The 27056-nt window shown below is 40.4% G+C and overlaps 1 protein-coding gene and 1 pseudogene across 1 annotated transcript in view; one reads left to right on the top strand and one right to left on the bottom strand.

The window, feature by feature from the left end:
- Ccdc178 (coiled-coil domain containing 178) overlaps positions 1-27056 on the top strand; it is a 330861-nt gene that overhangs the window by 295083 nt on the left and 8722 nt on the right. The gene's annotated exons all lie outside the window — the stretch shown is intronic.
- LOC110543229 (isocitrate dehydrogenase [NADP] cytoplasmic-like) lies at positions 25440-26590 on the bottom strand (annotated as a pseudogene).

The raw sequence follows: 27056 nt of genomic DNA on the forward strand, positions 1-27056 counted from the left end.
CTTGTTGAAAACATACCTCAAATCATTTAGTTCTCCAGAGCACTAAAGGTTAACTTGGAACAATAATTAAGAAAGTAAAATGTAATGTGGTGGGAAGCCTTGACCATGGATAGCCTCCCCCGCCAGCAACTATTCTTTTTCATTTTATTTTTTTACTTTGTACGATTTATTCATTTTTACATACCGACTGTAAGGCCCTTCCCTCATCTCCTCCCAGTCCCACTGTCCCTCCATCATTCTCCCATCACCTTTCTCTAGTCCACTGGAAGGGAGAGTTCTCCTCCCCTGCCCTCTAACCCTAGCTTATCAAGTCTCTTCAGGACTGCTCATATGTAGCCGAAAGGCAGCTCAGTCTCCATGCGGGTTCCCCAGTAAAGGGAGCAGGGGCTGCCTCTCTTATGAACTCGGTTGCCTGCTCTTTGATTGCTACCCCAAAAACTATTGTTAGAACTGACTTTCTGCACACATTTTTTGTAGGATTGTAAATGACAAATATCCTCTCTAAGTTCTGTGAACATGAGATCTTCGCTGCACTTCTGTGTGTGAAACACCTCGTCTATGTAAGAGGGGTCTGTGATACGCTTTGTGGGGATGCTTTTACTAGGTTGTTATTGCTTTACTACATAGGACTTTGGAAGTCCTACTTGCATTCAATTCACAATTCCTGCAGATCAGAAATGCAAGCGCAGTTCTGCAGAGGTGTCTGCTCAGCATCTCATAAAACTGCAATCTAGTCATCAGCCAGGTCATGTTCCTGTCTAGAAATCAAGGTCATCTTCCCAGGTCATACACTGATGGTAGAATTCAATCTCTCTTTCTGGCCACCAACCAGCAGTCACAGTATGGATCCTTGTCACCATGGCCCTTTGACCAGTTCTCTCACATCAAATACTTCCTTCTTCAAGGTTAGGAGAGTTTTTTTTTCTTCCTACTTACTAAGGTATGCATAGTGATGCCACATTCTCTTGAGCACATCACCCTGATAAACAAAGCCCAAGATTCAGGTCACTCTCAAGGAGATTTTTTTTTTGAGGGTTTGATTTGATAAAGAGTATTTTAGAATTCTGCCCACCACATGGGTGCTATGTATTAGGGAGTATTCATATCTGCGTCTTCTGTTTTAAACATTTGACTTTATAAGGGTTTTGGGCAAGCTGCTGAGGTAGCTCATGTTGCACAAGCATGAAGACCCGAGTTCAAGTCCCCAGAACCTACACAGAGATGCACACAGTAGGAAGAGATGTAACCCCAGAGCTTCTGCTGGGAGATGAGAAGAAATGAACAATAATGAAAAGTTTTGTTCTAAAATGGACTAGATCTAAGTGGATACTACTGTACTTAATTAACTCAGGGACCTGCTTCCCTGGCCTACAGAGCAGAGAAACAACTAAGCTCCCTGTTTCAAACAACGTTAGGACAGACACCTAAAGTTGTCCTCTGACCCGTACATACACACATATGTGTGCCCACACTCACACACTCAAATGTATACACACATATGTACACAGGATGCATGCCCACATATCCCCACACATATGCATACATGCACACACCAGGCATGCTCATTTACATGCATATGCCATGCATATATCTCTTACACACAAAAATGGAACAATAACTGAAACAAAGGGAAACTGATGACTGCTATTGTTCATTGACTATTTAGGCGCTAAGCAAACTGTAGTAGATTTAAGGTTAAATTCATAAGAGATCATCGAATTGGGAATTTAAAATTGTCATTATTTCCATCAAACACTTATTATTAGACATTTATTTGTACTTTCCTCTCCAATGGATTGCGACCTTGGAAATAAATTAGCTTACCGGAAGCCATGAAGCATTAGGAATGTTCCCCTCATAAAACAGCGCCTCTTTAATAAACATTTCTCAGGTGCAAAACTAATCCAGAGTAAACCCAGTCTTATGGAAGCTATCGCAGCCTATTATAAGAGATGAACTCTAATGAAAAGTTTTGTCTTAAAAAAGCCAGACCTGGGAGTATATTTATGAACTCAGCCAGTTTAATAAGATATCCACACGTACTTATACATGAAGCTTGGCCATTAGAGTACAAGTTAATCTCACCTTGAAAAGACAGTGTGTCTTCATTTTTCTTTTCTAAACACAGATGTTCTTTTGAAAAGGAAACATTTGACTATCCCATCTAGATGTAAGTACACCACAATCCCTTCACATTTTAGCATTAAGACTGCAACTCTACTTTAGTAACTCCAGATTTCCGCTCCTGTCAGGAGCTGGGTAGAAAAATTCCTCTCTCGCTCCTCTCTTTCTAATATACAAAACTGTAACTGTCACAATGGAATATCCATTTGTTTTGGGAAGGGTAAGAATAGATGAGTAGTTCTTCGCTAATATTTAAAACAAGTATAATTGCCTCCCTTCAATACTTGGTGCATTAGCCAGAATTCTCCTGTGGAAGACTATGAGATGGGAGAGAGAGGGGAGAGAAGAAAGTGGAAGGGAGGAGGGGAGAAAAAAGAAGGAAGAGAGAAGAGATAAGAAAGGTGGCAAGAGAGGAGGTAAGAGAAGAGAATAGGAGAGAAGGGGGAAGAAGAGGAGGAAAGGGAAGCTAAGAAGGGCAGGAAAAAAAGAAACAAATTGGTTTTTTTTGTTTGTTTGTTTGTTTTTTGATTGAAATATTTTCTAGATTGGAGTTTGTTTTTCTATTAAATATCTTAAACTTTGCTTGCAGTCAAATGCATCTGAAATTTTATTTGTGATTTATCCCATTGCCTCATGTAGAAAAGATTTTTCTATGCCTTGATCAGTTAAAATTCCATCTGGATTTTCTTCTGGTTCCTATAGCTTTTATTGTTTGCATTTAACCCTTTAGTTCATATTTGCCAGTGAGAAATCTATTACCCTTGCAGCTTTACAACCTATTTATGCATGTGATATTATATATTGAGCACCCTTTTCAATATAATAAACTGTTATTTGGGGCATACTATGAGCTCAGGATATAATTTTTAGTTTTCTACATTTTCAGTTTTCTCGATATTGTACACCCGTTTTGATTTCTTAACATCTATATGAAGTTCTTATGTATTATCCCTCAATCAAGTCAAATTAAAAATAGTTTATTATATCACTACGTCTCTGTGCTTACGTATTTTATTGAGTAAGAATATTAATAATATCACCTGAGTTTGTTGAAAGGATGAAACTTAGCATATTATCTTTCACTGAATTTGTAATTTGATCAGTTTAATTATTACGCATTCTCCATCTTGTATTTTGCTCGGTTTTATTCTGCTTTTGTCATTTTTCAGCATTGTCAAAGTTTTGTGTTTTCAATACTGTCCGACAATATCATTTTCCACGTGGTTCTCATGCCTAAGGGCTTCTCATCTTTCCTCTGAGGCCCTTACCACACCCCAGCTGCTGGGAAGGAAAACTGCTGGCATATAAAATGCATTCCTCACAGGAGGGGCTGCCTCGCTGAATTCTGTTTTCACATTGCTCTTTACCCTTTATTTGCACAAACCCTCCAGGTCACAGAAACTTCATAATAACGTTTCAGGGCTTTCCGAGATCTTCTCTCCTCAGGAGCTGTGTGGAACTGGCACGCTTGCTACTTAGTAAGTACTCTCACTGCTTTGACATGGCGTCGTCTTAGTCGGATATGTCAAGTACTTACCCACCTCATGCTTCTGGCAAATAGTAGTTTGCACCCTCCAGAAGAGACAAGGCCAGGAGCATCTATTTATTCATCTGACATTTTTAACTTAGAGATAAAACAGCTTCTCTATGTCTGTAGAGTATCCAAGCATACAGATATTTATTCTGTGCATATCTGATCTTCATCCCGGTCTCCATTACAGATTTCTTTAATAAGTCTGATATAAATCAGCTTGTGATTGATTTTCTGTATTATTTCCTGGAGCATCTTTTTAACAAAAGAACATAAAGAAAACTATAATGATTAAATATAAAATCCTATTTTAAACTTCTCTCTGAGTAATCCTATTCTGGACTGAACAACCACTCCAGGCACTTAAATGATAGTCACTGTCTTGCAAAAAGGACTGATTTTGCATAGCTGGAACTTCCATTGTGCATTTTAACTTTGGATTCTTATTTGTACAGCTGTGTGATCTGAGCCGCTCTCCAATTCTTCCTTCCTCTGACAAGCTATCTCACCTGCTTATGACAGAGAACCATGGTAGGAAGATAAAATACAGACCCTAGGAGCTGCACCCATGTAATTCCTGCTACGCTATGACAAGGCCAGCACAGTTCCAATGAAAAGAAGTGAAGTCATCGCTAACTCTCTGTCTTAGTTAGTGTTTCTCTTGCTGTGAAGTGACACCAACTCTTATACAGAAAACACTTAATTGGGGCTGGATTACAGTTCAGAGGTTACTTTGCTGTCATCACGGGGCAGAGCATGGCAGTATACAGGCAGACGTGCTGCTGGAGAAGTTGCTGAGAGTTCTATGTCTGGATAACCAGGAAGCAGAAGAAATGAGAAACAGTGTGCCTGGCTTGAACATCTGGAACCTCAAAATCCACCGGCAGTGACACATTTCCTCCAAGGCCACACCTCCTAACGTTGCCACCCCATAAGAGCCTACCTGGGTCATTTTCATTCAAACACTGTCATTTGAAGTTGTAGTCATTATTTACTTGCTGTAATGAAAATGACTTATAAATTAACGTTTTCAAGCAAAACATGAAATATATAAACCATGCAGTTGCGCCTGTGATGTAAAACCATGATTCATTCTGTTCCCATGAGAAACACTATGACCAAACACTACTTGGAGAAGAAAGGGTTTATTTCTCCTTACAAGGTACAGCCCATTGTGATAAAGAACAGAGACACTAAGACAGAAGCTGAAGGCAGAGAGCATGGACAAATGCTGCTTACTGGCTTGCTAGCTCTAACTTGCACACTACCTTTCTTTTTTTCCATTTTTTAAAATTTTTATTTTTATTAAATTATAGTTTATTCACTTTGTATCCCTCCTGTAGCTCCCTCATTCCTCCCCTCCCAATCCTATCCTCCCTCTCTTTTCTCCACCTATGCCCCTCCGCAAGTCCATTGATAGGGGAGGTCTTCCTACCCTTCCTTCTGATCCTAGTCTATCAGGTCTCATCAGGAGTGGCATTGTCTTCCTCTGTGGCCTGGTAAGGCTGCACCCCTGAGGGAGAGGTGATCAAAGAGCCAGCCACTGAGTTCATGTCAGAGACAATCCCTGTTCCCATTACTATGCAACCCACTTGGAAACTGAACTGCCATGGGCTACATCTGAGCAGGAGTTCTAGGTTATCTCTATGAATGGTCCTTGGTTGGAGTATCGGTCTCAGAAAAGATTTCTGTGCCCAGATTCTTTGGTTCTGTTGCTCTCCTTGTGGAGCTCCTGTCCTCTCCAGGTCTTACTATCTCCCCTTTCTTTCCTAAGATTCCCTGCACTCTGCTCAAAGTTTGGCTATGAGTCTCAACATCTGCTTTGATACCCTTGCAGGGTAGAGTCTTTCAGAGGTCCTCTGTGGCACACCACCTTTCTTATAGGCTCCCCTGCCTAAGGATGGAACTTCCCACAGTGGCTGGACGTTCCTTCATGAACTATCAAGAAAAAGCACCCTCAGAAGTATCCACAGGCAAATGTGACCGCGGCAACTCCTCTATTGTGATTCCATCTTCTCAGGTGAGTCTATCTTTGCGTCAAGTTGACAAAAACCGATCTGCGTAGCCACCTTAGATACAGTACGTCATCTCTAATTCCCCTCCTGGTTTTCTTTCTCTCATTTCCCATGCATGGCTTTTATGAGTCCATCATGGTCCATACATGCCCATCCCCACAGGCTTCTATTTCAGGGAGTCACATTTAGTTAAGTAAAATTGGCATCTGAGACAAAACCTGTTTTCCCACCTGCTAATTCATACCACCACTGACCATAGAAATGAACTTAATGATTCTTCTAGGTGAATGCTCATCTCATAAACCTTCTTGCTCAATTTTATATAAATGTCAGCCTCTATTTTTCCTCTGGATTTCATTATATAAAAGTACAGATGCTTTTGTGCTACAAGTAATAATCCTTCACTCCTAAACAGAGAAAAGTTTGAGTTCCATGATTCACATCCGAATCCAAATTTATCTGCCCATAGAAGGACTGGAACTCTGAAAAATTTGGCAGGATGGATTACTTATTTACATTTCTCAGAGCTTTGACATTCATCCCTGTATTTACGTTGGATCTCTCTCTCTCTCTCTCTCTCTCTCTCTCTCTCTCTCTCTCTCAACTATCTATCTCCCTTCCTCCCTCTCTCCCTCCCTTCTTCTTACCCTTCCTCTCTCCTCTCTGGACACCTTTGTAAACTCCTTCCATAAGTTATAGAAGAATTAAATGATTTCAAGAAAAATAGTGGAAAACCTAGAAACTGATAATTTTAGTGACCAATTGAATGGGGGTGATTGAAGGAATACTGTTGGGCAACCTTGAGAGTTCTCCGGGTCCCACCACATAGGGGCTGAGTCTAACTGCCAGTGACCAATCACACAATCTCTTCTCTTAGGAGAGAAGAAAAAGCCTTGATCTATACATTTGTCCATCTGTCATCTATCTATCTATCTATCTATCTATCTATCTATCTATCTATCTGTCCATCATCTGTCATCACTCTATCTACCTATCTATCCATCTATTATCTATCATCTATTTACCCATTTACCCATCTTTCTATCTATCTTGCTTCCTGATAAAGGAAAGGAGAAAACTTAAGTAGAAGGTAAAATTATACCAGTAAGGGAAAGTCAACCAAAACTAAGTATATAAGAAAACACTATGAGAAATCCTGTTATTTTGTAAGCTAAATAATAATAATAATAATAAAATCTTGAGCTCAAGAGAGCACAATATTTTAGAAATCTCTTACTAAAATTTGTATTTAAGAAAAGATTTATAAGTCACAGCAATGTGGGCTTCTCTAGAAATAATATCACTCCCATTCAGTGAAGGCTTGAAAGAGAAAGTACATTTGTTCTGACCTGGATAAGGAGGAGCCTTAGAAAAGATGTTTCCATGGCATAGTGATCTCTGTTACAATGCAGGCCTGTGTTACACAGAGTTAACCCATGGTGTTGGTTCAACAGGCATAATAGCTAATAAAATTTTACAGTTTGTTGTAATTGCTGTGAAGAGAACTCAGCGTTCCTGACACTCATTAAAGACCTCATATTTATTAATTAAGTCACTCAGATAATATTTGGTAAAGACTTTCCATTTACCTGGATTTGCATAAAATGCACTAAACACAGTTGACTCTCACATGGACCCAGCTCGCGAGAACCCTCTAGGATGTATCTGAGAAAGAGGCATTCAAGACTACTATACAAGTGAAGGAGCTAGGCCTCATCTCTGCAAGACTGACAACCATGTTCAAGGAAAAGCTGCTATCGTTTCTTCTCTGTAAGTCCTTTTAAAGGAAAGGTTACATGGCTGGTCCTTTTGTTGCCATTTGTTCTTTTGTCCTTGTTCCTAAGAATTCTTCCACTTTTTTTTTTAAGAAGCAATCTACAGATTCAATGCAATTCCCATCAAATTACCAATACAATTCTTTACAGACCTGGAAAGAAAAATTCTCAACTTCATATGGAATAACAAGAAACCCAGAATTCCTAAAACAATCCTCTACAATAAAAGATCATCTGGAGGTATCTTCATCCCTGATCTTAAGTTGTACTATAGAGCAACAGTTTTAAAAACTGCATGGTACTGGCATAGAAACAGAATGGTGGATCAATGGAACCGAACAGAGGACCCAGAAATAAACCCACACACTTATGGACACCTGATCTTTGACAAAGACACCAAAACCATACAATGGAAAAAAGAGCATCTTCAACAAATGGTGCTGGTCTAACTGGATGTCTACATGTAGAAAAATGCAAATAGATCCATACTTATCACCCTTCACAAAACTGAAGTCCAAGTGGATCAAAGACCTCAACATAAAACCAGACACATTAAATCGGCTAGAAAAAAAAGTGGGGAATACCCTAGAACTCATTGGTACAGGAGAAAACTTCCTGAACATAACACCAACAGCACAGGCTCTAAGAGCAACAATCAATAAGTGGGACCTCATAAAACTTAAAAGCTTCTGCAAAGCAAAGGACACCGTCATCAAAACAAAGCGACTGCCTACAGATTGGGAAAGAATCTTCACCAACCCTTTATCTGACAGAGGACTCATATCCAGTATATATAAAGAACTAAAGAAGCTGAAAAGCAGCAAACCAAGTAACCCACTTAAAATATGGGGAACAGAGCTAAACAGAGAATTCTCTGTAGAGGAATATCGAATGGCAGAGAAACACTTAAAGAAATGCTCAACCTCATTAGCGATTAGGGAAATGCAAATCAACCCTGAGATTTCACCTTACACCCATGAGAATGGCCAAGATCAAAAACTCAAGTGACAACACATGCTGGAGAGGTTGTGGAGAAAGGGGAACCCTTCTCCATTGCTGGTGGGAATGTAAACTTGTACAACCACTCTGGAAATCAATCTGGCACTTTCTCAGACAACTAGGAATAGTGCTTCCCCAAGATCCAGCCATACCACTCCTGGGCATATATCCAAAAGAAGCTCAAGTACACAAAAAGGACATTTGCTCAACCATGTTTGTAGCAGCTTTATTTGTAATAGACAGAAGCTGGAAACAACCCAGATGCCCCTCAAATGAAGAATGGATGCAGAAATTGTGGTACATCTATACAATGGAATATTACTCAGCAATGAAAAATAAGGAAATCATGAAATTTGCAGGTAAATGGTGGGACCTGGAAAGGATCATCCTGAGTGAGGTGTCCCAGAAGCAAAAAGACACACACGGTATATACTCACTCATATAGACATACAACATAGGACAAACCCACTAAAATCTGTGCATCTAAAGAAACTAAGCAAGAGAGAGGACCCTAACTAAAATGGTCAATCCCCATCCTGAAAGGCAAAGAGGATGGACATCAGAAGAAGAAAACAGGAAACAACCTAGGAACCTTCTACAGAGGGCTTCTGAAAGCCAGAAGAAGAAAACAGGAAACAAACTAGGAACCTACCACAGAAGGCCTCTGAAAGCCTCTGCCCTACAGACTATCAAAGCAGATGCTGAGCCTGATGGGCAACTGTTGGGCAGAGTGAATGGAATTTTATGTAAGAAGTGGGAAATAGTAAGAGCTGGAGAGGACAGGGTCTCCACAAGAAGAGCAACAGAACAAGGAAATTTGAACACAGGGAACTTCCCAGAGACTCATACTCCAACCAAGGAATATTCATGGAGATAACCTAGAACCCCTGCACAGATGTAGCCCAATGCAGTTCAGTGTCCAAGTGGGTTACATAGTAATGGGAAGAGGGACTCCCTCTGACATAATCTGATTGGCCTGCTCTTTGATCACCTCCCCCTGAGGGGGGAGCAGCCCTACCAGGCCACAGAAGAGGACAATGCAGCCACTTTTGATGTGAACTGATAGACTAAGATCAGAAATGAGAGGAGAACCTCCCCTATCAGTGGACTTGGGGAGTGGCATGCATGCAGAAAGGGGAGGGAAGGTGGGATCAAGAGGGGAGGAGGGAGGGGCTTATGGGGGGATACAAAATGAATAAAGTGTAATTAATAAAAAATAATAAAAAAGAATGTCTGTATGCCTTTTCTCTTCTGCTTACTTCATCGCCCCATGATGATTTTTCTTGTCTAATGTTCCAATGCCTATTTTGAACACCAATTAGCCACCATTTAGGAATGGACCATGAATAGTTTCATAGTGCAGCTTTCTATTTTAAATGTAATCTTTCCGTTTTAACGTTGACTTAAATGAATTCCAGAAACTTGATCCCACTTGATAATGTACTCCAGCACCAGTGAAACCTTCTTGATTTAATACCTCCACATGTCACATGGCGAACAGAACACAGGAGTGATGAGCCTCAGCTAAGCTCAGTTACTGAAAGTAGAAGAGGAGTAGAAAAAAAAAATTTTGGATCTGACAAGTTGTTGTAGTGCTTTAGCAACCTGACATAAAATACAATAAAACTTGTTCAACTCTCTTACTTCATTTCTCCCAAACACTGTGGATGTTTCCCCTATGCCACACGTAGAACATTGGTGGCCATTTCTGAGATGTGCATTGAGAAAACAAAAATGTTTCCTCAGTTTCTAGTTTACCACAAATATAATGCAGTGTCTGAAATCCTAGGCATTGGATTATAGGTAACATGATGATAGATGTTCATCTTGAATGACTATCTTAATTAAAACAAAACTCCTCAGGAACTTTGCTACCTAAAATAGAAATTGGTCAGATAATTAGATTGTTGGTGTTATGCAAGGATGTGTCTTAAGGTAGAAACCCAGAGGATTTGTGGGGAATAAGGGTTAGAGTCTTCCCTATCAAGACCTAGAGAGGCAATCCGGAAGTATGCAGGGGGCGTCATGGAGACACAAAGGTGACAAGTGTAACTGGAAACTTGAAAAAATATATATAAAGATATTTTATAAAGGAAACAAAGTGCTTATGTCAAAATTACCATGTCTTTCCTGTGTCTTATTCAAAAATTTCTTGTCTGGGACAATATGAATAAGTGTCTACTGTAGTTTTAAAATACTGTTTTACCCCTTTTATCAAAAATAGATTCTTTTCTCATACAATATATCCTGGGTTAGATTTTCCCCTCCCATCTGTATGCACTCCCTTTCTGACTCTTATTGGAAAAGAACAGACACCTAAGAGATAACAACAAAGCATTACAAGAGAGCACATAACATGATAAAAACAAAACCATTACATTGAAACTTCACAAGGCAAACAAATGGGAGGAAAAGACCCCTAAGAGAAGGCACAAGAATCAGACACCCACTCATTCATGCACTCAGAAGTCCCATGAAAACGCTAAGCTTAAAGCCATAAAATATAGGCAAAGGACCTGGTGCAGACCCCTGCAGGTCCTGTTCTTGCTGCTTCAGTCTCTGTGATCTCAGATGAGCTCTGATCAGTTGATTTAGAGGCTCTGGTTCTCTTGCTATCCTCCATACCCTCTGACCCTTATACTCTATCTGTCTCTTCTTTCCATGGGGTTCCCTGAGCTCTAAGGGGAAAGATTTGCTGGAAACATACCATTTATACCTGAGTATTGCAAGGGTTCTCTATCTATCTTTCTATCTATCTATCTATCTATCTATCTATCTATCTATCTATCTCTTTCTTTCTCTCTTGCATACACACACTCAGAGTGTAATGTCTGGCTGTGTGTCTTTGTATTTGTTTCAATCCACTTCAGAAGAACAGTGGCTGATTGAGGAACTGATCTCTGTTTATCAGAATATTGTTAGGAGTCATTTTATCAGCACTTCTTATTTTAAGATCAATAACATTTGGTTATACCCTATGGCTATGGGCTGTCTAGTCTCTGGTTTTTGGTCACCCAAGCAGTGTTGGGTATAGGTTCTATCTCATGGAGCGGGCCTTAAGTTAAATCAGGCATTGGTTGACTATCCCACAAACTTTGTTCCACCATTGCCCTAGCATATTTTGCAGGCAGTACAGCAATGTAGATCAAAGGTTTTGTGGCTGGGTTTGTGTGCACATTTCTTTTTTAATAACCTACAGAGTACCTTCTCATACCAAAGATACTAGAACAAGAACCTAGGGGTGGAAGTTATATCTGTCTTATGTTGAGATTCTTGATTCATTTGGAGTGATATTTGTGCAAAGTGAGAGATAAAGTTCTAACTTCACGCTTCCGCAAGGTGATAACTAGTTTCCGCAGCAGCATTTGCTGAAGACAGTTTTCAGTGTCAGACATTTGTTTCTCCAATATGTACTTTTGGCATCTTTGTCATAATTCAAATAGCTGTAGTCTCTTGGACATAATATATTTGGATCCCCAGTTCTACTCACTTGATATAAATGTCTGTCTGTGTGCCGGTACCATGATATTTTTATTACCATGGCTTTATAGCTCAGCCTGCCTTCTGTAACAGTTCTTTTCTTGCTCAATAAATAAAACTCGCTATTTTCACACACCTAAAGGTGTTCTTCCGCCACCTTTCCACCGCTTCTTCTTTCCTTAGACACTCACACAGAATGCTTCCCTTCCTGTCCCTTAGAGTGGAAGGCCTTCTGGGATATGCATCTTTTTGATGGTTTCTCCATGGAGTCTCCATGATCTTGCTACATGTGTTTGTTGTCCTTTCAAAGTTTATAAATTGTAGTGGAAGTTTTAGTTTCTTTGAAAACTCAGTTATGTTGTATAAACAAGTTTTTGTTTTAATTGCAGATGTGGGGTATAGGGCTGCTTTTGTTTTTCCACAGCTGTTAACTATGATTGTCATCTTCTATGAGGAGTGTGATCTTTGCTAACTGTAGATAGTTCAATCCTGAGAACTCTGAGAGGATATAGATGCCAGAGCCACCCCAGAGGAACAGGGATGCTTGAAAGAAAAAGCAGCTACTGTTCTCCCTGCTGCTGCCCATGGCTGCTACTGGTTCAACCTCTGCTCTTTGCTATTTCCTGCTTTGCTAGACTGCTGGGTATCCTAACTAGAAAGATTAGACTTGCCCCCAAGAAATTAAGTCTAAAGAGGTCTATGTGCCCTTTCCCCTCTAACCTTCTATCTCTAAGTATTGGGGTTTGGAAGGGAAATAGAACCCAATAGAGTAGATACGAGAAAAACAGACAATAAATCTTTTGTGTCCCAAGTTAACTTGCTTTGCTCCAGAGAGAATGGGTGCCTATTTTATCTGGATTCCAAGAGGGAAGTAAGAACATGAGTTTCATGAGCTGTGTTTGGGGTGGAGTCTAAGAGGCAAAAGGCAGAGATCACTCACTACAATCTTGGCAACAGTGCTCCTACTTGTTCAGGCCTCACCCACATACCCCAGGCTCTGCCCCTGGGAATGTCTTTAATGTACTTCAAACCCATCAATGCAATAAAATACTTGTGTGAAGAACTTATTCATTTAAAAATAAAATTGCCCTTTAAAGTCCCTCATGAATTCTTTGTTTACATCTTCTAAATCTCAAAATCAATGCAGTACATTATTCAGGGTAAAAAGAAAACTCCCCAAATAAAACCCGGTCAGAAATACTGTAGCTCTTAGTGTTAGTAAAGGCAATGCTAAAATTAAAAAAATAATAATTTCCAGTATTAGATTCTGACACACTGACTCAGCAGCACCCAGAACGCATTCTCCCTGCTTTAATCATGACAGAGGCTTTCTGCATCACTCCACTGCTAAAATTCAAGCTCTCAGTCACTTAAATTTTGAAAGTCTTCCCATGTCTTTCCTATTACATCACTCCAGATTTCCCTACTGAATCTTCACTTCTCTGGACTAAGCTAATGTATCAGAGGGCTAGCACATCACTCAGTTCCTACTACTATGATAGATCCTACGTATTCATTAAATAAAAGTAACGAATAATTTTGTGTTCTAAACTTAATTCTTAAATAAGTCCACATGGAACCTTTCTAATAATGGTAGACATCACAGTGAAAGATGGAATAGAGGACACAAAAGAAAAAAAAAAACACTTAAATACTAATAATAACAGAACCAATTGCTGAGTCCAGTGCAGCCCATAGGTAGGTCTTCCTGGCTAGGCATATGTGCTTTTGGAGGGGAGAATAGGCCTCCCGAGTTTCTACTTAGGGCAACTAGTCATTCCAGCGTGTCTCACAAAGCTGGCTTCAGTGAGGCAGTGGCTGTAGCTGCGAGGACTCTGGGGAGAGAGTTGAGTATAGTTCCAGAGATTCCTACTTGAGTCACAGTAACAATAATATCTCGTAAGGAAAGGAATTGGGTTGGATGAGATGGTTCCTGAAACCAGCTGATTCATAGTTTGACCTCAAGGTCCAAGTGGGAACACAGGGTACTCCAGTAACGTCCAATAGCAGTAGTAAAGAAGACTCTGGGTTGAAGATGCCGATGCTGTATATAAGTTGTGTGGGAAACCACGGTGTAGCCAACAATTTAGGTTATAGGATCATTTGAAATCCCCGTGTAGAGGATATAGAAACAGAATTAAGGGTAGAACCTTGGGAATCACTAAGGTTTGGCAGCAGCTCAGGAGATGCAACCAGCAAGTGCAAATGAAAAGCAGAAATGATAGTGGGTCACTAGCACGGTCAAGAAAGACATCCCTTGTAGAAGTGCCATGAGTGAAGCCTAGCAGATGCCATGTGGGATTCTAAAAATGGTAGGAGGTGCCAGAGTAAAAAGAGCTGGTGTGATAAAAGGAAGGGGAGGGGAAAGGCTGTCAACTTCCGGGGCAGAACTGAGTGTCCAACAGCCATGAATCTTCCTGACAACTCGACTCCTCCCTGCCACATTTGTTCAGATGACCCTGTTACCCAAGGTCATGTAACATGGACCCTAAGTCAGGCATCCTACAACCTCTCCACTAGTACTATCAAGAACTTCTAGCATATGACACCATCAACGGTTTCCTAAAAGTTAATGCATTCCTTGTATATTAGTCATCAGCCCCACTGGTCTTTTCGAATTTGGTGTACAATGTTTCCAAAAGAATGATGGCAATGGCTTGCACACAACAGCATTATGAGTTCATTTTCAATATCTTTGGTAGCATTTGCTATTATCTGGACTCAATTATCGTGTTCTAATTCAGATAAAGCTTCAGGTAACGAGGCTTTAAGCATTTGTCATGTTATCACCATTTTACATCTCATCTTCTTGCAATTCTTCTAGGTCAGTAACTGGAGCTAAGATAGAAATAAAACTTTCACATTGTAAATGCAGGTGATCCACTCCTGACTCTATACTGCTCACGGAAGTTTCCGTACCAGCTGCTAACACATTTCGTATTGTGTCTTGGTAAATTCAACACACACTCATGAGTGCTATAATTATTTTATATAATGTTCTCATCATGAATCAACTTTAGGGAAATGTGTTTCTTTGGCTATTCCTTTGACTCATTGGCATCAAAACAAGTGGTCACCAGAAGAATGAAAACATACAGAAAATCAGCAAATAATAACTGTCACCCACAGATCAAAAATGGCCACCCTAAGAGCTAGTTTAGAACATTCATTCAAACTGCAAGGGCTTAATTGATTTAGCGTAAATGACTGACTTGTATGCTGATGATTGTTGATGGGGTTTTCTATAAACCCGTGTTTTCACCATGTCATTGTTCCCAGAAACAATGACTCTGAATATATTTGTTAAATATATTCAACAAAAGCTAGGCATGTTTCCTGACTTTCCTATAACTAATATATTTTCGTTATTTCTGCCACATGTCTGGTTACCTCTGCTTAGTTTCAAATGTTCGCCTTCCTCAGAGTTGGGGGGAGGGGTGGAATGTGTAGAATCTCCTGCCTCTGACGCTATCCCAGAGTTCATATCTTTCTGCTCTCACCTCCCATTTCCTGCCTCAGCTAATAGAGCACCAGCTTTTTATAGACAGGTGATGCTTCCACACAACACACAAGAGATTGTCTCTACAGTTCATTCCTAAGACAGTAACAGTAGAATCTTCCGTACTTAGACTTTGTGTAACTTCTCCAGCAACTGTGCCTTTAGACAAAAACTAAGTTATACAATGTTTTTATGTTGAAAATGGTATTTTTATGAATTTCGAATTCTTATAATTGGTTTAGCATATCTTTTAAAACCACAGAAAATAACATTAGAAATGGCATTCACTTCTTTTGGAGCCACTCATGAGACCTAAACGTAAAAATGTAATGAAATCATTATGAATGGCTTTTTGGTCAAATTTTGGTTAAAATGAAGCAATCTTACTCCAGAAGCACATATCTACAAACCTTAAAGCCTGGGAGTTTTGAGGCTGCTACAGTTCATAGGCTGCACTAAAATAATAAAGAGTGCGGGTAGAAAGAGGAAGGAGACCAGGGAGTGGGGCAGGGTTCAAAGACGGTAACTGGAGCGACTAGCTCAAAACGTCATACACATGGATGAAATTTTCCAAACAATCCTCAAGCTACAGAATAGTGATAATGACCATGAGAATGTGAGCTGAGCAGCATCATTCACTGTCTCCTGAACACAGATGCAGTATGACTAGGTGCTTATAGGGTCTTCCACTGTTCCTTCCCTGAAAAGGTGGACTGTACCACTGAACCATGAAGTACAATTAACTTTTGTTTCTTTAATAAAATATAAAATATGTATAATAAATGTATGTTTGTATTTGCACAAAGGAATAAACAGCATCTTTAGCTGGGTGGTAAAAGACTTGGTGGCATCTATCACAGATAATGTTTTTTTTCCTGCTGTGCCACCAGGGTTTTTATGTTAACAGAGATCCTACAAAAAGCAATTTTGGGGTGTATTGGACTCTGTACAGTTTAAACAATAGAGTAGTTCTTTATTCATTTCTGTGTGGACCAGCTACAGATGTGAAAGTGCAGCTAGCAACAGCTCTTCCTTGACATAAGCTATGTGATACTCACACCAGCCTGTGGAACAGGTTTGAAAGAAAGAAATATCTTAATGATGCTGCAATTCCTACATTGTACATATAGAGCTTTGTAAGAAAACTATAAAATAGATCAGTATTAACAGACTTTCATGTATCTGTCATTCCTGCCTTGCCAAAAAGTAATCTATGGATTAGTTTGTAATTGCCATTGTTTGGGTTATTATAAAAAAAAATACAGTTTATGTGATTTGCCTGAGAGCTGCACATCACAGCTCTCTGCTGAATTAAAATTGCATGCACATATCTTTGCTTATCGGTTTTATTTATCTGTCAGAGATTGATAAAGGCAGTATGCTTTAGTGTGTAAAAGCTTTTAACAAGGCTGGGATTACAACCATGATTTTAATAGTCTAAAGAAAATAAATACCTATATCTTTTATTGCCTAGTATCCATCTAAATCTAAAACATCACCTCTCTACTACTCAAGTTATTTTTCTGTTGTGTAGGAACACACTGGCTTTTGGCCCGAGTGGCTTCAATCACATCTTTTCAAACCTTTCAGTATTACTTTAACTGGACTCCTTAAGGTCTAAATGTAAACCTGCAGGAGACAATGTGTCTTCCCTCTCCGGCATTTGTAATCCTATAGATGCTTCAGCAATGGGACTAGATGCCGCAGTGTGTTTGTCAATTGCCTATGTATATAACATGACCAGCTATTTAAGCTCCTCTTGCCTTGACTTCACCAAAGCATGGACTGTATCCCTGAACTCTGTATCAAAATATTCTCGCTTCCATTGAGTTGCTTTTGGCGGTGTATTTTGTAACAGCAACAGCAACAAAGTAGGAAAATGTTACCTGGAGTGGAGATGCCATTACCTTCCCACTTCAATTAATACAATCAAGACAATTGCAACAGGTATTCTAATCTAAATCTCTCCCAGGCCATTTTAGACTCTGTCTCCCTGATCATTAACATTAAGCACCAGGGAGGATTATTTTAGCTCATGGTTTTAGTGTTCTCAGTCCCTAGTCCTTGGCTCTGTTCTGGGTCTGGGAGAATACAGAACACCAAAGCAGAGATGGTATGAGCACATTTCACAGGCTACTCACATAATGTCAGACAGAAAGTAGGAGGGCAAAACAAACTGTCACCCTAAAATTCACATATCTAGTAAACTAATCCTCCATCTAGACCCCACTTCATTCAGCTTTCAGAACCTTGTAAAAGCGTGTTACTAACTGGAAGCGATGGGATTGTGGAAGGAAGATCTGTATTCAAATAATAAGCTGCAATCGGACAATCTTTCTCATTGGCGAACATTCTTAGGGAGTTAATCGATTTTAAGATTTCTTAGGATCACATATCACGTGTCTTTCTGGGTCTGGGTTACCTCACTCACACAATGATATTTTCTAATTCCACCCATTTTCACGAAAGCTTCATCATATCCTTGTTTTTAAAGCTGAGAAGTATTCCACTGTGTAAATGTACCACAGTTCCTTCATTCATTCTTTGGTTGAGGGACATCTGCTGTGTTTACAGATTCTGGCTATTACGAATAAACCCGGTATGAACATAAAAAGAAAGAAATATAACTAGATGTTCCAAAACAATTTAATTTCCTTCCAATGTAAATATTCTTCATAACATTTCCTCCACTCAGGCTACCAGCTTCATACCTACAAAGTTCCCAAGCTCTGTAAAGGACATAGTGAATGAAAACTTTCTGCTGGTATGCTGATTCATGCATACAAGTCTATCCTTCAGAAAACCTGTAATCCTTAACAAGCACCACTCAGCATTGCTGCAAAATAACCAGTCCCACTTCTGCCCTTTTATAGACTTGTGAACCATCGGAACACTTTTTAGATTTGAGGAAAAATATAAACATGTCCCTTGTATCATTTTCCAGCTATCCATGAACAGTCCTGTATTTTTGAAACCCCAGACTGAATCAGCACACTGGTTACTTTTGATGAATGATCCTTATTTGTGATAATCAGACAAAGACCGTAGTTTACATCAGAGCTTCTGAGACTGTGGACCACAAGCCCAAACGGGTTCTCAAACCAGATTCAGTTCTCAAAAAATCTGTCAACAGCAAAATGTATCTGAATGTACAAGGATGTACTATTAATTCTGATCAGAAGCATGAGGATCCAGAAATGTTTCTGTAGCTTTGGTTCTGAAAACACAATGCCTGTATTTTGCATTTTTTAATTTAATTTTTTTCTTCACAATTTATTCATTATGTATCCCAATTGAATCTTATCTCCCCCCAGTCTCATCCCACTCTTTCTTTCCCCTATCCTCTTCCCCTAGTCCACTGAAAGGAGGAGTTCTCCACTATTGCCATCTGTCCATAGCTTGTTAAGTCTCATCAGGACTGCCTGGATCCTCTTCCTCCATGGCCTGGCAAGGATGCATCATCAGGGGCAAGTGATCAGAGAGCAGTCAACTGAGTTCATGATAGAGGCAGCCCCTGCTCCCCTCACTCAGAGATCCACATGGAGACTGAGCTGCCAGTCAACCACATCTGAGCAGGGGGGTCTAGATCCTCTCCATGCATGGTCCTCCATTGGTGCCTCATTCTCTGCAGGACCCCCTGGGCTCAGATCTTTTAGTTTTGTTGCTCTCCTTGTGAGGCTCCTGTCCCCTCCATGTTCCTCTATTCCCATACCTCTCTTCTTCTATAAGACTCCCTGTGCTCTGCCCATGGTGGTGCACAGAAACTAAACCAACAACCAAAGAGCATGCATGGGCTGGACATAGACATATGTAGCAGATATGCAGAGTGGTCAGTGTGTGGGCTCCCAAACAATGGGAGTAGAGGCTGTCTCTGACTGCTGCCTGCTTTTGGGTCCCTTTCCCATAGCTGGACTGCCTTGTCGGGCCTCATTGGAAGAGAATAAAGTAATTTCTGCTATAACTTGAGATTCCAGGGTGGGTTGCTACCCCTTGGAGGCCCCCCCTTCCTTGAGAGGAAGGAAAGGGGGAATGAAGGAAGGAGACATGAGGGTAAGACTGGGAGGAGAGGAAGGAAGGGGCTGGGGTCAGGCTGTTAAATTATTAAATAAATAAAAAAGAAGAAAAGTAATTAAAAACAAAATTAAATAATTAAATAAAATGTATTGCAGAATACATTTCTTATATAGTCATCTTGATCAATTATACTGTCATTAGACCAGAGATTGACAAATCATTATGCAGTAAAATACAGATCACGGGCTGACCTTGACCTTTGCCTTGCCAGTTAAAATAAACATTGTAATATGCTTTTTTTTCCCTCTTTTTGGTGTGTGTGTGTGTGTGTGTGTGTGCGCGCGCACGTGCGTGGGTGTTTGTGTGTGTGTGTGTGCCTGCCTGTGTGTGTTTTCAGATTGACTTGTCTTTGTTTTCTGGAAATGTGATCAGAGTTCATTATTTGGATTAAGTCACATATGGTATTTGTATTTTAATTGAAAAGTCTCTTGTTATGTCTGCTTCTTGGAAGTAGAAATTCATTACAAGGACACTTCATTTCCTTAAAATGTCCCCCTTTTCTAGTGTTCTTAAATTGCAAAAGCCAGTTAAATTATGTGATTTGGGGAGTTAATTTTTTTGCACCATATGTCTCTAAAAATCATATAATTTTATCTAAAGCATGGTTGCAATGATATCTACATTGTACAATCCACAGATGATTTACGAAATTTTTAAATAAAAATATGCTAGCCTGTTGCCATCTCAACATGGTAACATGCAATTTATACATAGCATTACACAGGTTTAAGTTTTAAAAGATGAATTTTGATACCTGAATTCCTCTTTTGCCTTTTATAACTTAGAAATCCCAAATCGTAGGCTAGTCTTTAAATTTTGTAAAATAATCATAAAATTGCTATTAAAGAACTCTATTAATAGTATGACTTGGAAAAGAAATAAATATCTTAAAAACTTAATTTCTGAAACGTCTAAAAGTAGTAATTCTTCTCTAACAACATATATTATTAAATATTTTCAGAAAGTTCTTTTATTGTAGGTAAGATAGCATTGCACAGAAACATGACAAAAAAAATTTTGGTACAAAAGACAATCCCAGATTATAAGTCAGCAGATGGTCATGCGTAATAGGATACTGTTTTGAACGCCCAATTATAATAGATTCTTTAAAATAAATTACTTCAAGCCACAGAAGATGGTGGGTGCCTCTCACAGAAACATCAGCTAAGCTAATGGTTGTTATTTGTTAATAATGGTTCTTATTTGTTAAGGGATACGTAAATAGTGAGTGAGTAAGCATGTGCCTGTATCATCTCTGGACATGCTTTGCATGTTTGACTGAGTCCAGGGCTCACATTTCCCTATAACTGCATCTTCTTTCTCAGAGTTGGCTGTCAGCATTCCTTCCGTTCTGCCATTCTGTTTTTCTCCTAATGCTGTCTTATGTAAAAACCAGGGTACTGTATACAGAATGATTTTGTCACTTTTTAAACATTCTATAACACTGTACTATACAGAGAATTTGAAAGTCTAGCATATTTATTTTATTTTAAAAGCTGGCGGAGCATTGGGATACCACCAAATCTCAATCAGTTGTTCATAACTCCAGTAGTAGATAATGATGTTGTTTCACATTTTTCATCACTTCGAGCAACTTTTGATTCTTTGGTTTTCAGTTTGGGGGCCTTGTTGTGGTTGTAGTTTTTATTGTCCCTTCAGAATCTGTGAAACATCATTGCACATTTCACCAACCAGTCTACAGAACACTCTGATGCTGAGCCCCGGGGCTTCTGATTCGGTACATCAGTGTGACCATATTTCTAGAAAGAGCCAAGCTCATAGTGATCCAGAGGATATGAGAACAACCCTCAGAGAATTCTGATCTAGAACCCATACAATTTCTGCACAAAATGGCAAGTTGCTCTCCCCAGTCTTGTGTGGAACTATACACAAATCTGAACAGCTTCCTGGATATTTGCCAATCCAGTGACTTTGGAGCATGTTAGTGTTATTGTTGCCGGATGAAACACCACACCCAAAAGCACCGTGAGGAGAACAGGGTTTATTTGGCTTATACCTCCACATCACTGTTCATCATTGGAGGAAGCTAGGACAGGAACTCAATTAGGGCAGGCATCTGGAGGCAGGAGCTGATGCAGAGGCCATAGATGGGTTCTGCTTTCACTGGCTTGCACCCCATGACTTGCTCAGCCTGATTTCTTATAGAACCCAGGACCACCATCCCAACGATGACTACGCCAAATGGGCTGAGCCCTCACCCATCAATCACTAATTAAGAAACTGCTCTGCAGGCTGGCCTACAGCCCAACCTTATTGAAGAATTTTCTCAATTGAGGCTCCCTTCTCTACAATAACTCTAGCTTGTGTCAGTTTGACAGAAAACTAGCCAGAGCAACTGACCCATTGTTAATTTGATACATGAACACATGATTAAACCATAACATTTCCTTTCTTTTTTTAATAATATAATTTTATTTATTATAATTTATTCACTTTGTATCCCAGATATAGCCCACACTTGTCCCCACCCAATCCCGCTCTCCCTCCCTCCCTCATCTCCTCCTATGACCCTTCTCCAGTCCACTGATAGGAGAAGACCTCCTCCCCTTCCATCTGACCCAAGCCTATCAGGTCTCATCAGGACTGTCTTTTATAGTCTTCCTCTGTGGCCTGGTAAGGCTGACCCACCTTTAAGTTCCCTTAATCAAAGAGCCAGCCACTGAGTTTATGTCACAGACAACCCTTGTTCCCCTTACTAGGAAGCCCATTTGGAGACTGAGGTGCCCTCAGCTATATCTATGCAGGGGTTCTAGGTTATCTCCATGAATGGTCCTTGGTTGGAGTATCAGTCTCAGAAAAGACTCCTGGGCCCAGATTTTTTTGGTTCTGTTTGTCTCCTTATGGAGTTCCTTTCCTTTCCAGCTCGTTCTAGCTCTGCCATTTTTCTTAAGATTCCCTGCACTCTGCCAAAAAAAAAAAAAGTTTGGCTATGAGGCTCAGCAACCACTTTAATACTCTGGGTAGAGTCTTTCAGAAGTCCTTTGTGGTAGGCTCTGTCTTGTTCTTTGTTTTTACCTTCTTCCAACATCTATCCCATTTGCCTTTCTGAATGAGCCATGTTTGTAGCACCTTTATTCATAATAGCCAGGATCTGGAAAGAACCCAGATGTCCTTCAACAAAGGAATGGATACAGAAATTGTGGTACATTTACACAACAGAATACTACTCAGCAATTAAAAGCAAGGAAATCATGAAATTGGTAGGCAAACAATGGAAACTAGAAAAGATCATCCTGAATGAGGTGTCCCAGAAACAGAAAGACACACACGGTAATCATACTAAAATTTGTACACCTAAAGAAGCTAAGCAAGAAGAAGGACCCTGGGTAGGATGCTCAATCCTCATTCAGAAAAACCTTTCCTGTCTTATTCACCCCCAAGACTTTACTTTAATTCCAAATTGTAAAAGCCCCAGAATTTTTAAAAATTAAAAGACCTAAAACTTCAGTCTCTCTAAATAACCAGTCTCTCTTAAAATTCAAACTTTTTGATAGGTGTAAGATGGAATCTCAGAGTTGTTTTGACTTGCATCTCCCTAATGACTAAGGACATCGGGAATTTATTTAAGTGTTTCTCTGCCTTTCTTTATTCTTCTGTTGAGAATTCTCTGTTTTGCACTGTACCCCATTTTTAATTGGGTTATTTGGTTTGTTTGTGTCTAATTTCTTGAGTTTTTTATACATTCTGGATTCCATCTTACACCTATCATAATGGCTAAGATCAAAAACTCAAGTGAACAACACATGCTGGAGAGGATGTGGAGAAAGGGGAACCTCCTCCATTGCTGGTGGGAATGTAAACTTGTACAACCACTTTGGAAATCTATCTGGCGCTTTCTCACTACCTCAAGTTCCAGCTATACCACTCCTGTGCTTATACCCAAAAGTTGCCTTACCATTCAACAAGGACATTTATTCAACTATATTCATAGTGGCTTTATTTGTAATAGCCAGAATCTGGAAACAACCTAGATGTCCCTCAATGGAGGAATAGATAACAGAAATCGTTGTAGATTTACACAATGGAATACTATCCAGCTATTAAAAACAAGGAAATCATGAAGTTTTCAGGCAAATGGTTGGAACTAGAAGAGATCTACCTGAGTGAGATAACCCAGAAACAGAAAGACAGGCATGGTATACACTCACTTATAAGCAGATATTAGCCATGTAATATAGGATAGCTATGTATATCTTTAGAGACTAAACACTAAGAAGGACCCTATGAAGAATGCTCAAATCTCATTCAGAATGGCAAACAGGATAAACACCAGAAGAGGTGAAAAAGAGGAAACAGGATAGGAGCCTACTACAGAGGGTCCTCTGTAATGATTCACCCAACAGGGAATCAAAGTAGATGCTGAGACTACCAAATTTTGGTCAGAGTGCAGAGTCTTATGGAGGAAGAAAAGGGTGATAATAGAGGGAAATGGAGGGGAGAGAAACCCCACAAAGAGACCAACAAAACTAAAATATCTGAGCCCAGGGGGTCCTGCAGAGACTGATGCACCAACAGAGGACCATGCATGGAAAGGATCTAGACCCCTGCTCAGATGTGGCTGATTGGCAACTCAGTCTCCTTGTGGATCTCTGAGTGAGGGGAGCAGAGGATGCCTCTATCATGAACTCAGTTGACTATTCTTTGATCACTTGCTCCTGATGATGCAGCCTTGCCAAGCCACAGAGGAAGAGGATCCAAGCAGTCCTGATGAGACCTAACAAGCTATGGGCAAATGGCAATAGTGGAGAACTCCACCTTTCAGTGGACTAGGGGAAGGTGATAGGGAGAGGAGAGAGAGAGGATGGGACTAGGGGGAGTTGAAGGAGAGGGCTTCAATCAGGATATATAATGGATAAATTATGAAGAAAAAAAATAAAATTAAAAAACCTTACAAAAATTCAAACCTTTTAAAAGTCAAAGTCTTTCAACTGTGGGCTCCTTTTGAATCAAAAATAAATTTAAAAATGTCTTGCTTCAAGCTGGATGAGCCAGGGCAGAGTCACAATCACAACAAAGCAAAGCCCAACACTAAAAATGTGAACAACTCAATTACCAATTATATGGGATTCACTCATGATCTTCCAGGCTCCTCCAAAGGGTTTGGGTCACTTCTCCAGCTCTGCCCTCTGCAATACACACAGCTTGTTTCCTCGGCTCCAGCTGGCTCCACTCCACCACTGCTGCTGTTCTTGACTGTCCCTCCATGGTATTGGCATCTCCAAAATGTTGGCACATTCTCCAATAGCCTCTCCAAGGCTGGCCGTGTGATAAAAGCCTCAAATTTTATCCATGATCACTTCAGTCCTGGGGCTTCCACTTCTACCTGGCTGTGCCCTTACCAACAGCATCTCCTGGCCCCTCAAAGTGCCAAGCCTCAGCCTGGGTGACTCTTGCATGTTACCAAGCAGCTGGCAACAAAAGGTACGATGTTAGCTACCTCTAGAATACGGCTTCTCTGTGCTCTCAGGAAACATTTCCCAGAAGATTTTTTTTAAACCAAAGATTTACTTTAGTGTTTCTGGCCTCTTGTTAAACACAACTGACTCTTCAGCCCCAGCTGACCAGACACCCTAGACTCTTCACACAAAAGGCCCAGTAGAGTCTTTGCTTCCCTCTGAAACTTCACAGGTCAGGCCTCCATCTTCTACACTACGGTCAACGTTCCTTTTTTTTTTTTTTTAACTATGCACACTTTTCTTCTTCCAGTCTTGTCTGAGCTCACTGTAGAGCTCTCCCACACACAGTGCACTACCTGCACACAAAGTCCCCAGTGCTCACACCCACAGACAACAGGGGAAGCGAGCTTGTTTTTCACCCTTGTAGGGAACCATACTGTAGCTACTGTCTACCCTTGGAGCACTTCCGATTTGGGTCATTTATATTAGAACAAGAAAAAATGTGACATTTAATGTGAACGGGTCCTAACAAAACTCAAATGCACTCAGGTAGTCAGAATGATGTACGCTGGGTAAACCTTTAATGCCAGCAGCCAAGTCCTTAGTCCTAAAGCCAGCCTCAGTGGTCTCAATACAGACTTCTTCTGAAGCCTTTACGAAGAAGCTGAGCTCAGCATTGCCATCAAGCATTGCTCTGTGTGCTAAGCCTCAGGACCAGGCAAAATGGAAACAATGAGGTTGGTGGATGTCTCTGTCCTTTCTGGTACACGTGATAGTGACCTGTGGCAGGGCCATGGGCTGCCTCTGCTTCTACAGTCCTACCATCCAGACAAGTCAGAACCCTGGCCATCATGCCACAGGAGTCATAACCTTGGGCAGTGGAGGCAAACTGCACATAACCATGCAAGTTTCTACAGGCCCAGAGGGTGCCTTCCTCTGATTTCATAGCCTGGGCCACCGTGTCATCAATAAGCCTATGCTCACACCAGTTCTTCTGAGATTCAGTTGGGATTTGTACTGCTTGTCATAGATCTCCTGAAACATGTCTTTGAAGCATTTGTCATGCTTCTTCATAATTGTGTTTTTGGTGCTGAGGTACAAAGGCCAGCCCTTTGACAGAGCCATTTGGAAGGAACTGTATGCAAAATCTTCAATTGACCACCATGCATTTATGCATTTACGCACCATGCACCTCACCTTTTGACTTCCGGCTTTTGATGTGTAGGTTATCTCTACCAGATCCAGGAACAACAAAATCAATTGCTCTGTATTGGTCCCCATAAGCATGCCGACCAATGATGATGGGTTTTACCCAGCCTGTCACCAGCTGGGGGATATTTTTGTAGATAATTGAAGCCAGTGCCACCCAGAATGTTTTGGATGGTGCCATTTGGTGATTCCCACATTTGTTTCAAATTGAACTCCACAAACCTCCTCTCATTGGGGGTGATGGTAGCACCCTTAACGCCAATGTTGTATTTCTTTACAGCCTCTGCAGAGTCCTTGGTGAACCGGTCATTGGTGGCATCACAATTCTCTATGCCTAAATCATAACTATGTAGGTACAGCACCACTTAGGGAAGAATGGGTTTGTCCTTAGTGAATTCTCAAATGATTCGTGGCATTCCATCTGCTTGCATCTCCACCTCAGAACCTCCATGGCTTTTTCTGGACATTTCTACTTCAATAATCTGGCTCACACCCAAGGGCACACAAGCTGTCCCCTCCCTGCCCCAGCTGGCTCAGAATCCACCGCAACCTTCACACCTACTCTCAGTATTCTTCTCCCAAGCTCCTACAACACAACTCTCTGAGCTCTTAACACTCAATGGCTTTTCTAGCCCAAAGTTCCAAAGTCCTTCCACAATCCTCCTCAAACATGGTCAGGTCTGTCACAGCAATCCCACACACACTTGGTACCAGTGTGTCATCATTTGGGTTACTGTTGCTAAGACAGACGGGCTACCATGACTGAAGCAAATTGGGTGGAAAGGGTTTATTTGGCTTACACTTCCATATCACTGGTCATCATTGGAGGAAATCAAGACAGAAACTCAAGCAGGACAGGAATCTGGAGGCAGGAATCTGGGTTCAGGGTCTAATTTAATACAAAAATTTTGAGGTTAATATAATTATAATTTT

The sequence above is a fragment of the Meriones unguiculatus genome, chromosome 2 (assembly GCF_030254825.1).
Source record: "Meriones unguiculatus strain TT.TT164.6M chromosome 2, Bangor_MerUng_6.1, whole genome shotgun sequence".
In the NCBI taxonomy this organism is placed as follows: Eukaryota; Metazoa; Chordata; class Mammalia; order Rodentia; family Muridae; genus Meriones; species Meriones unguiculatus.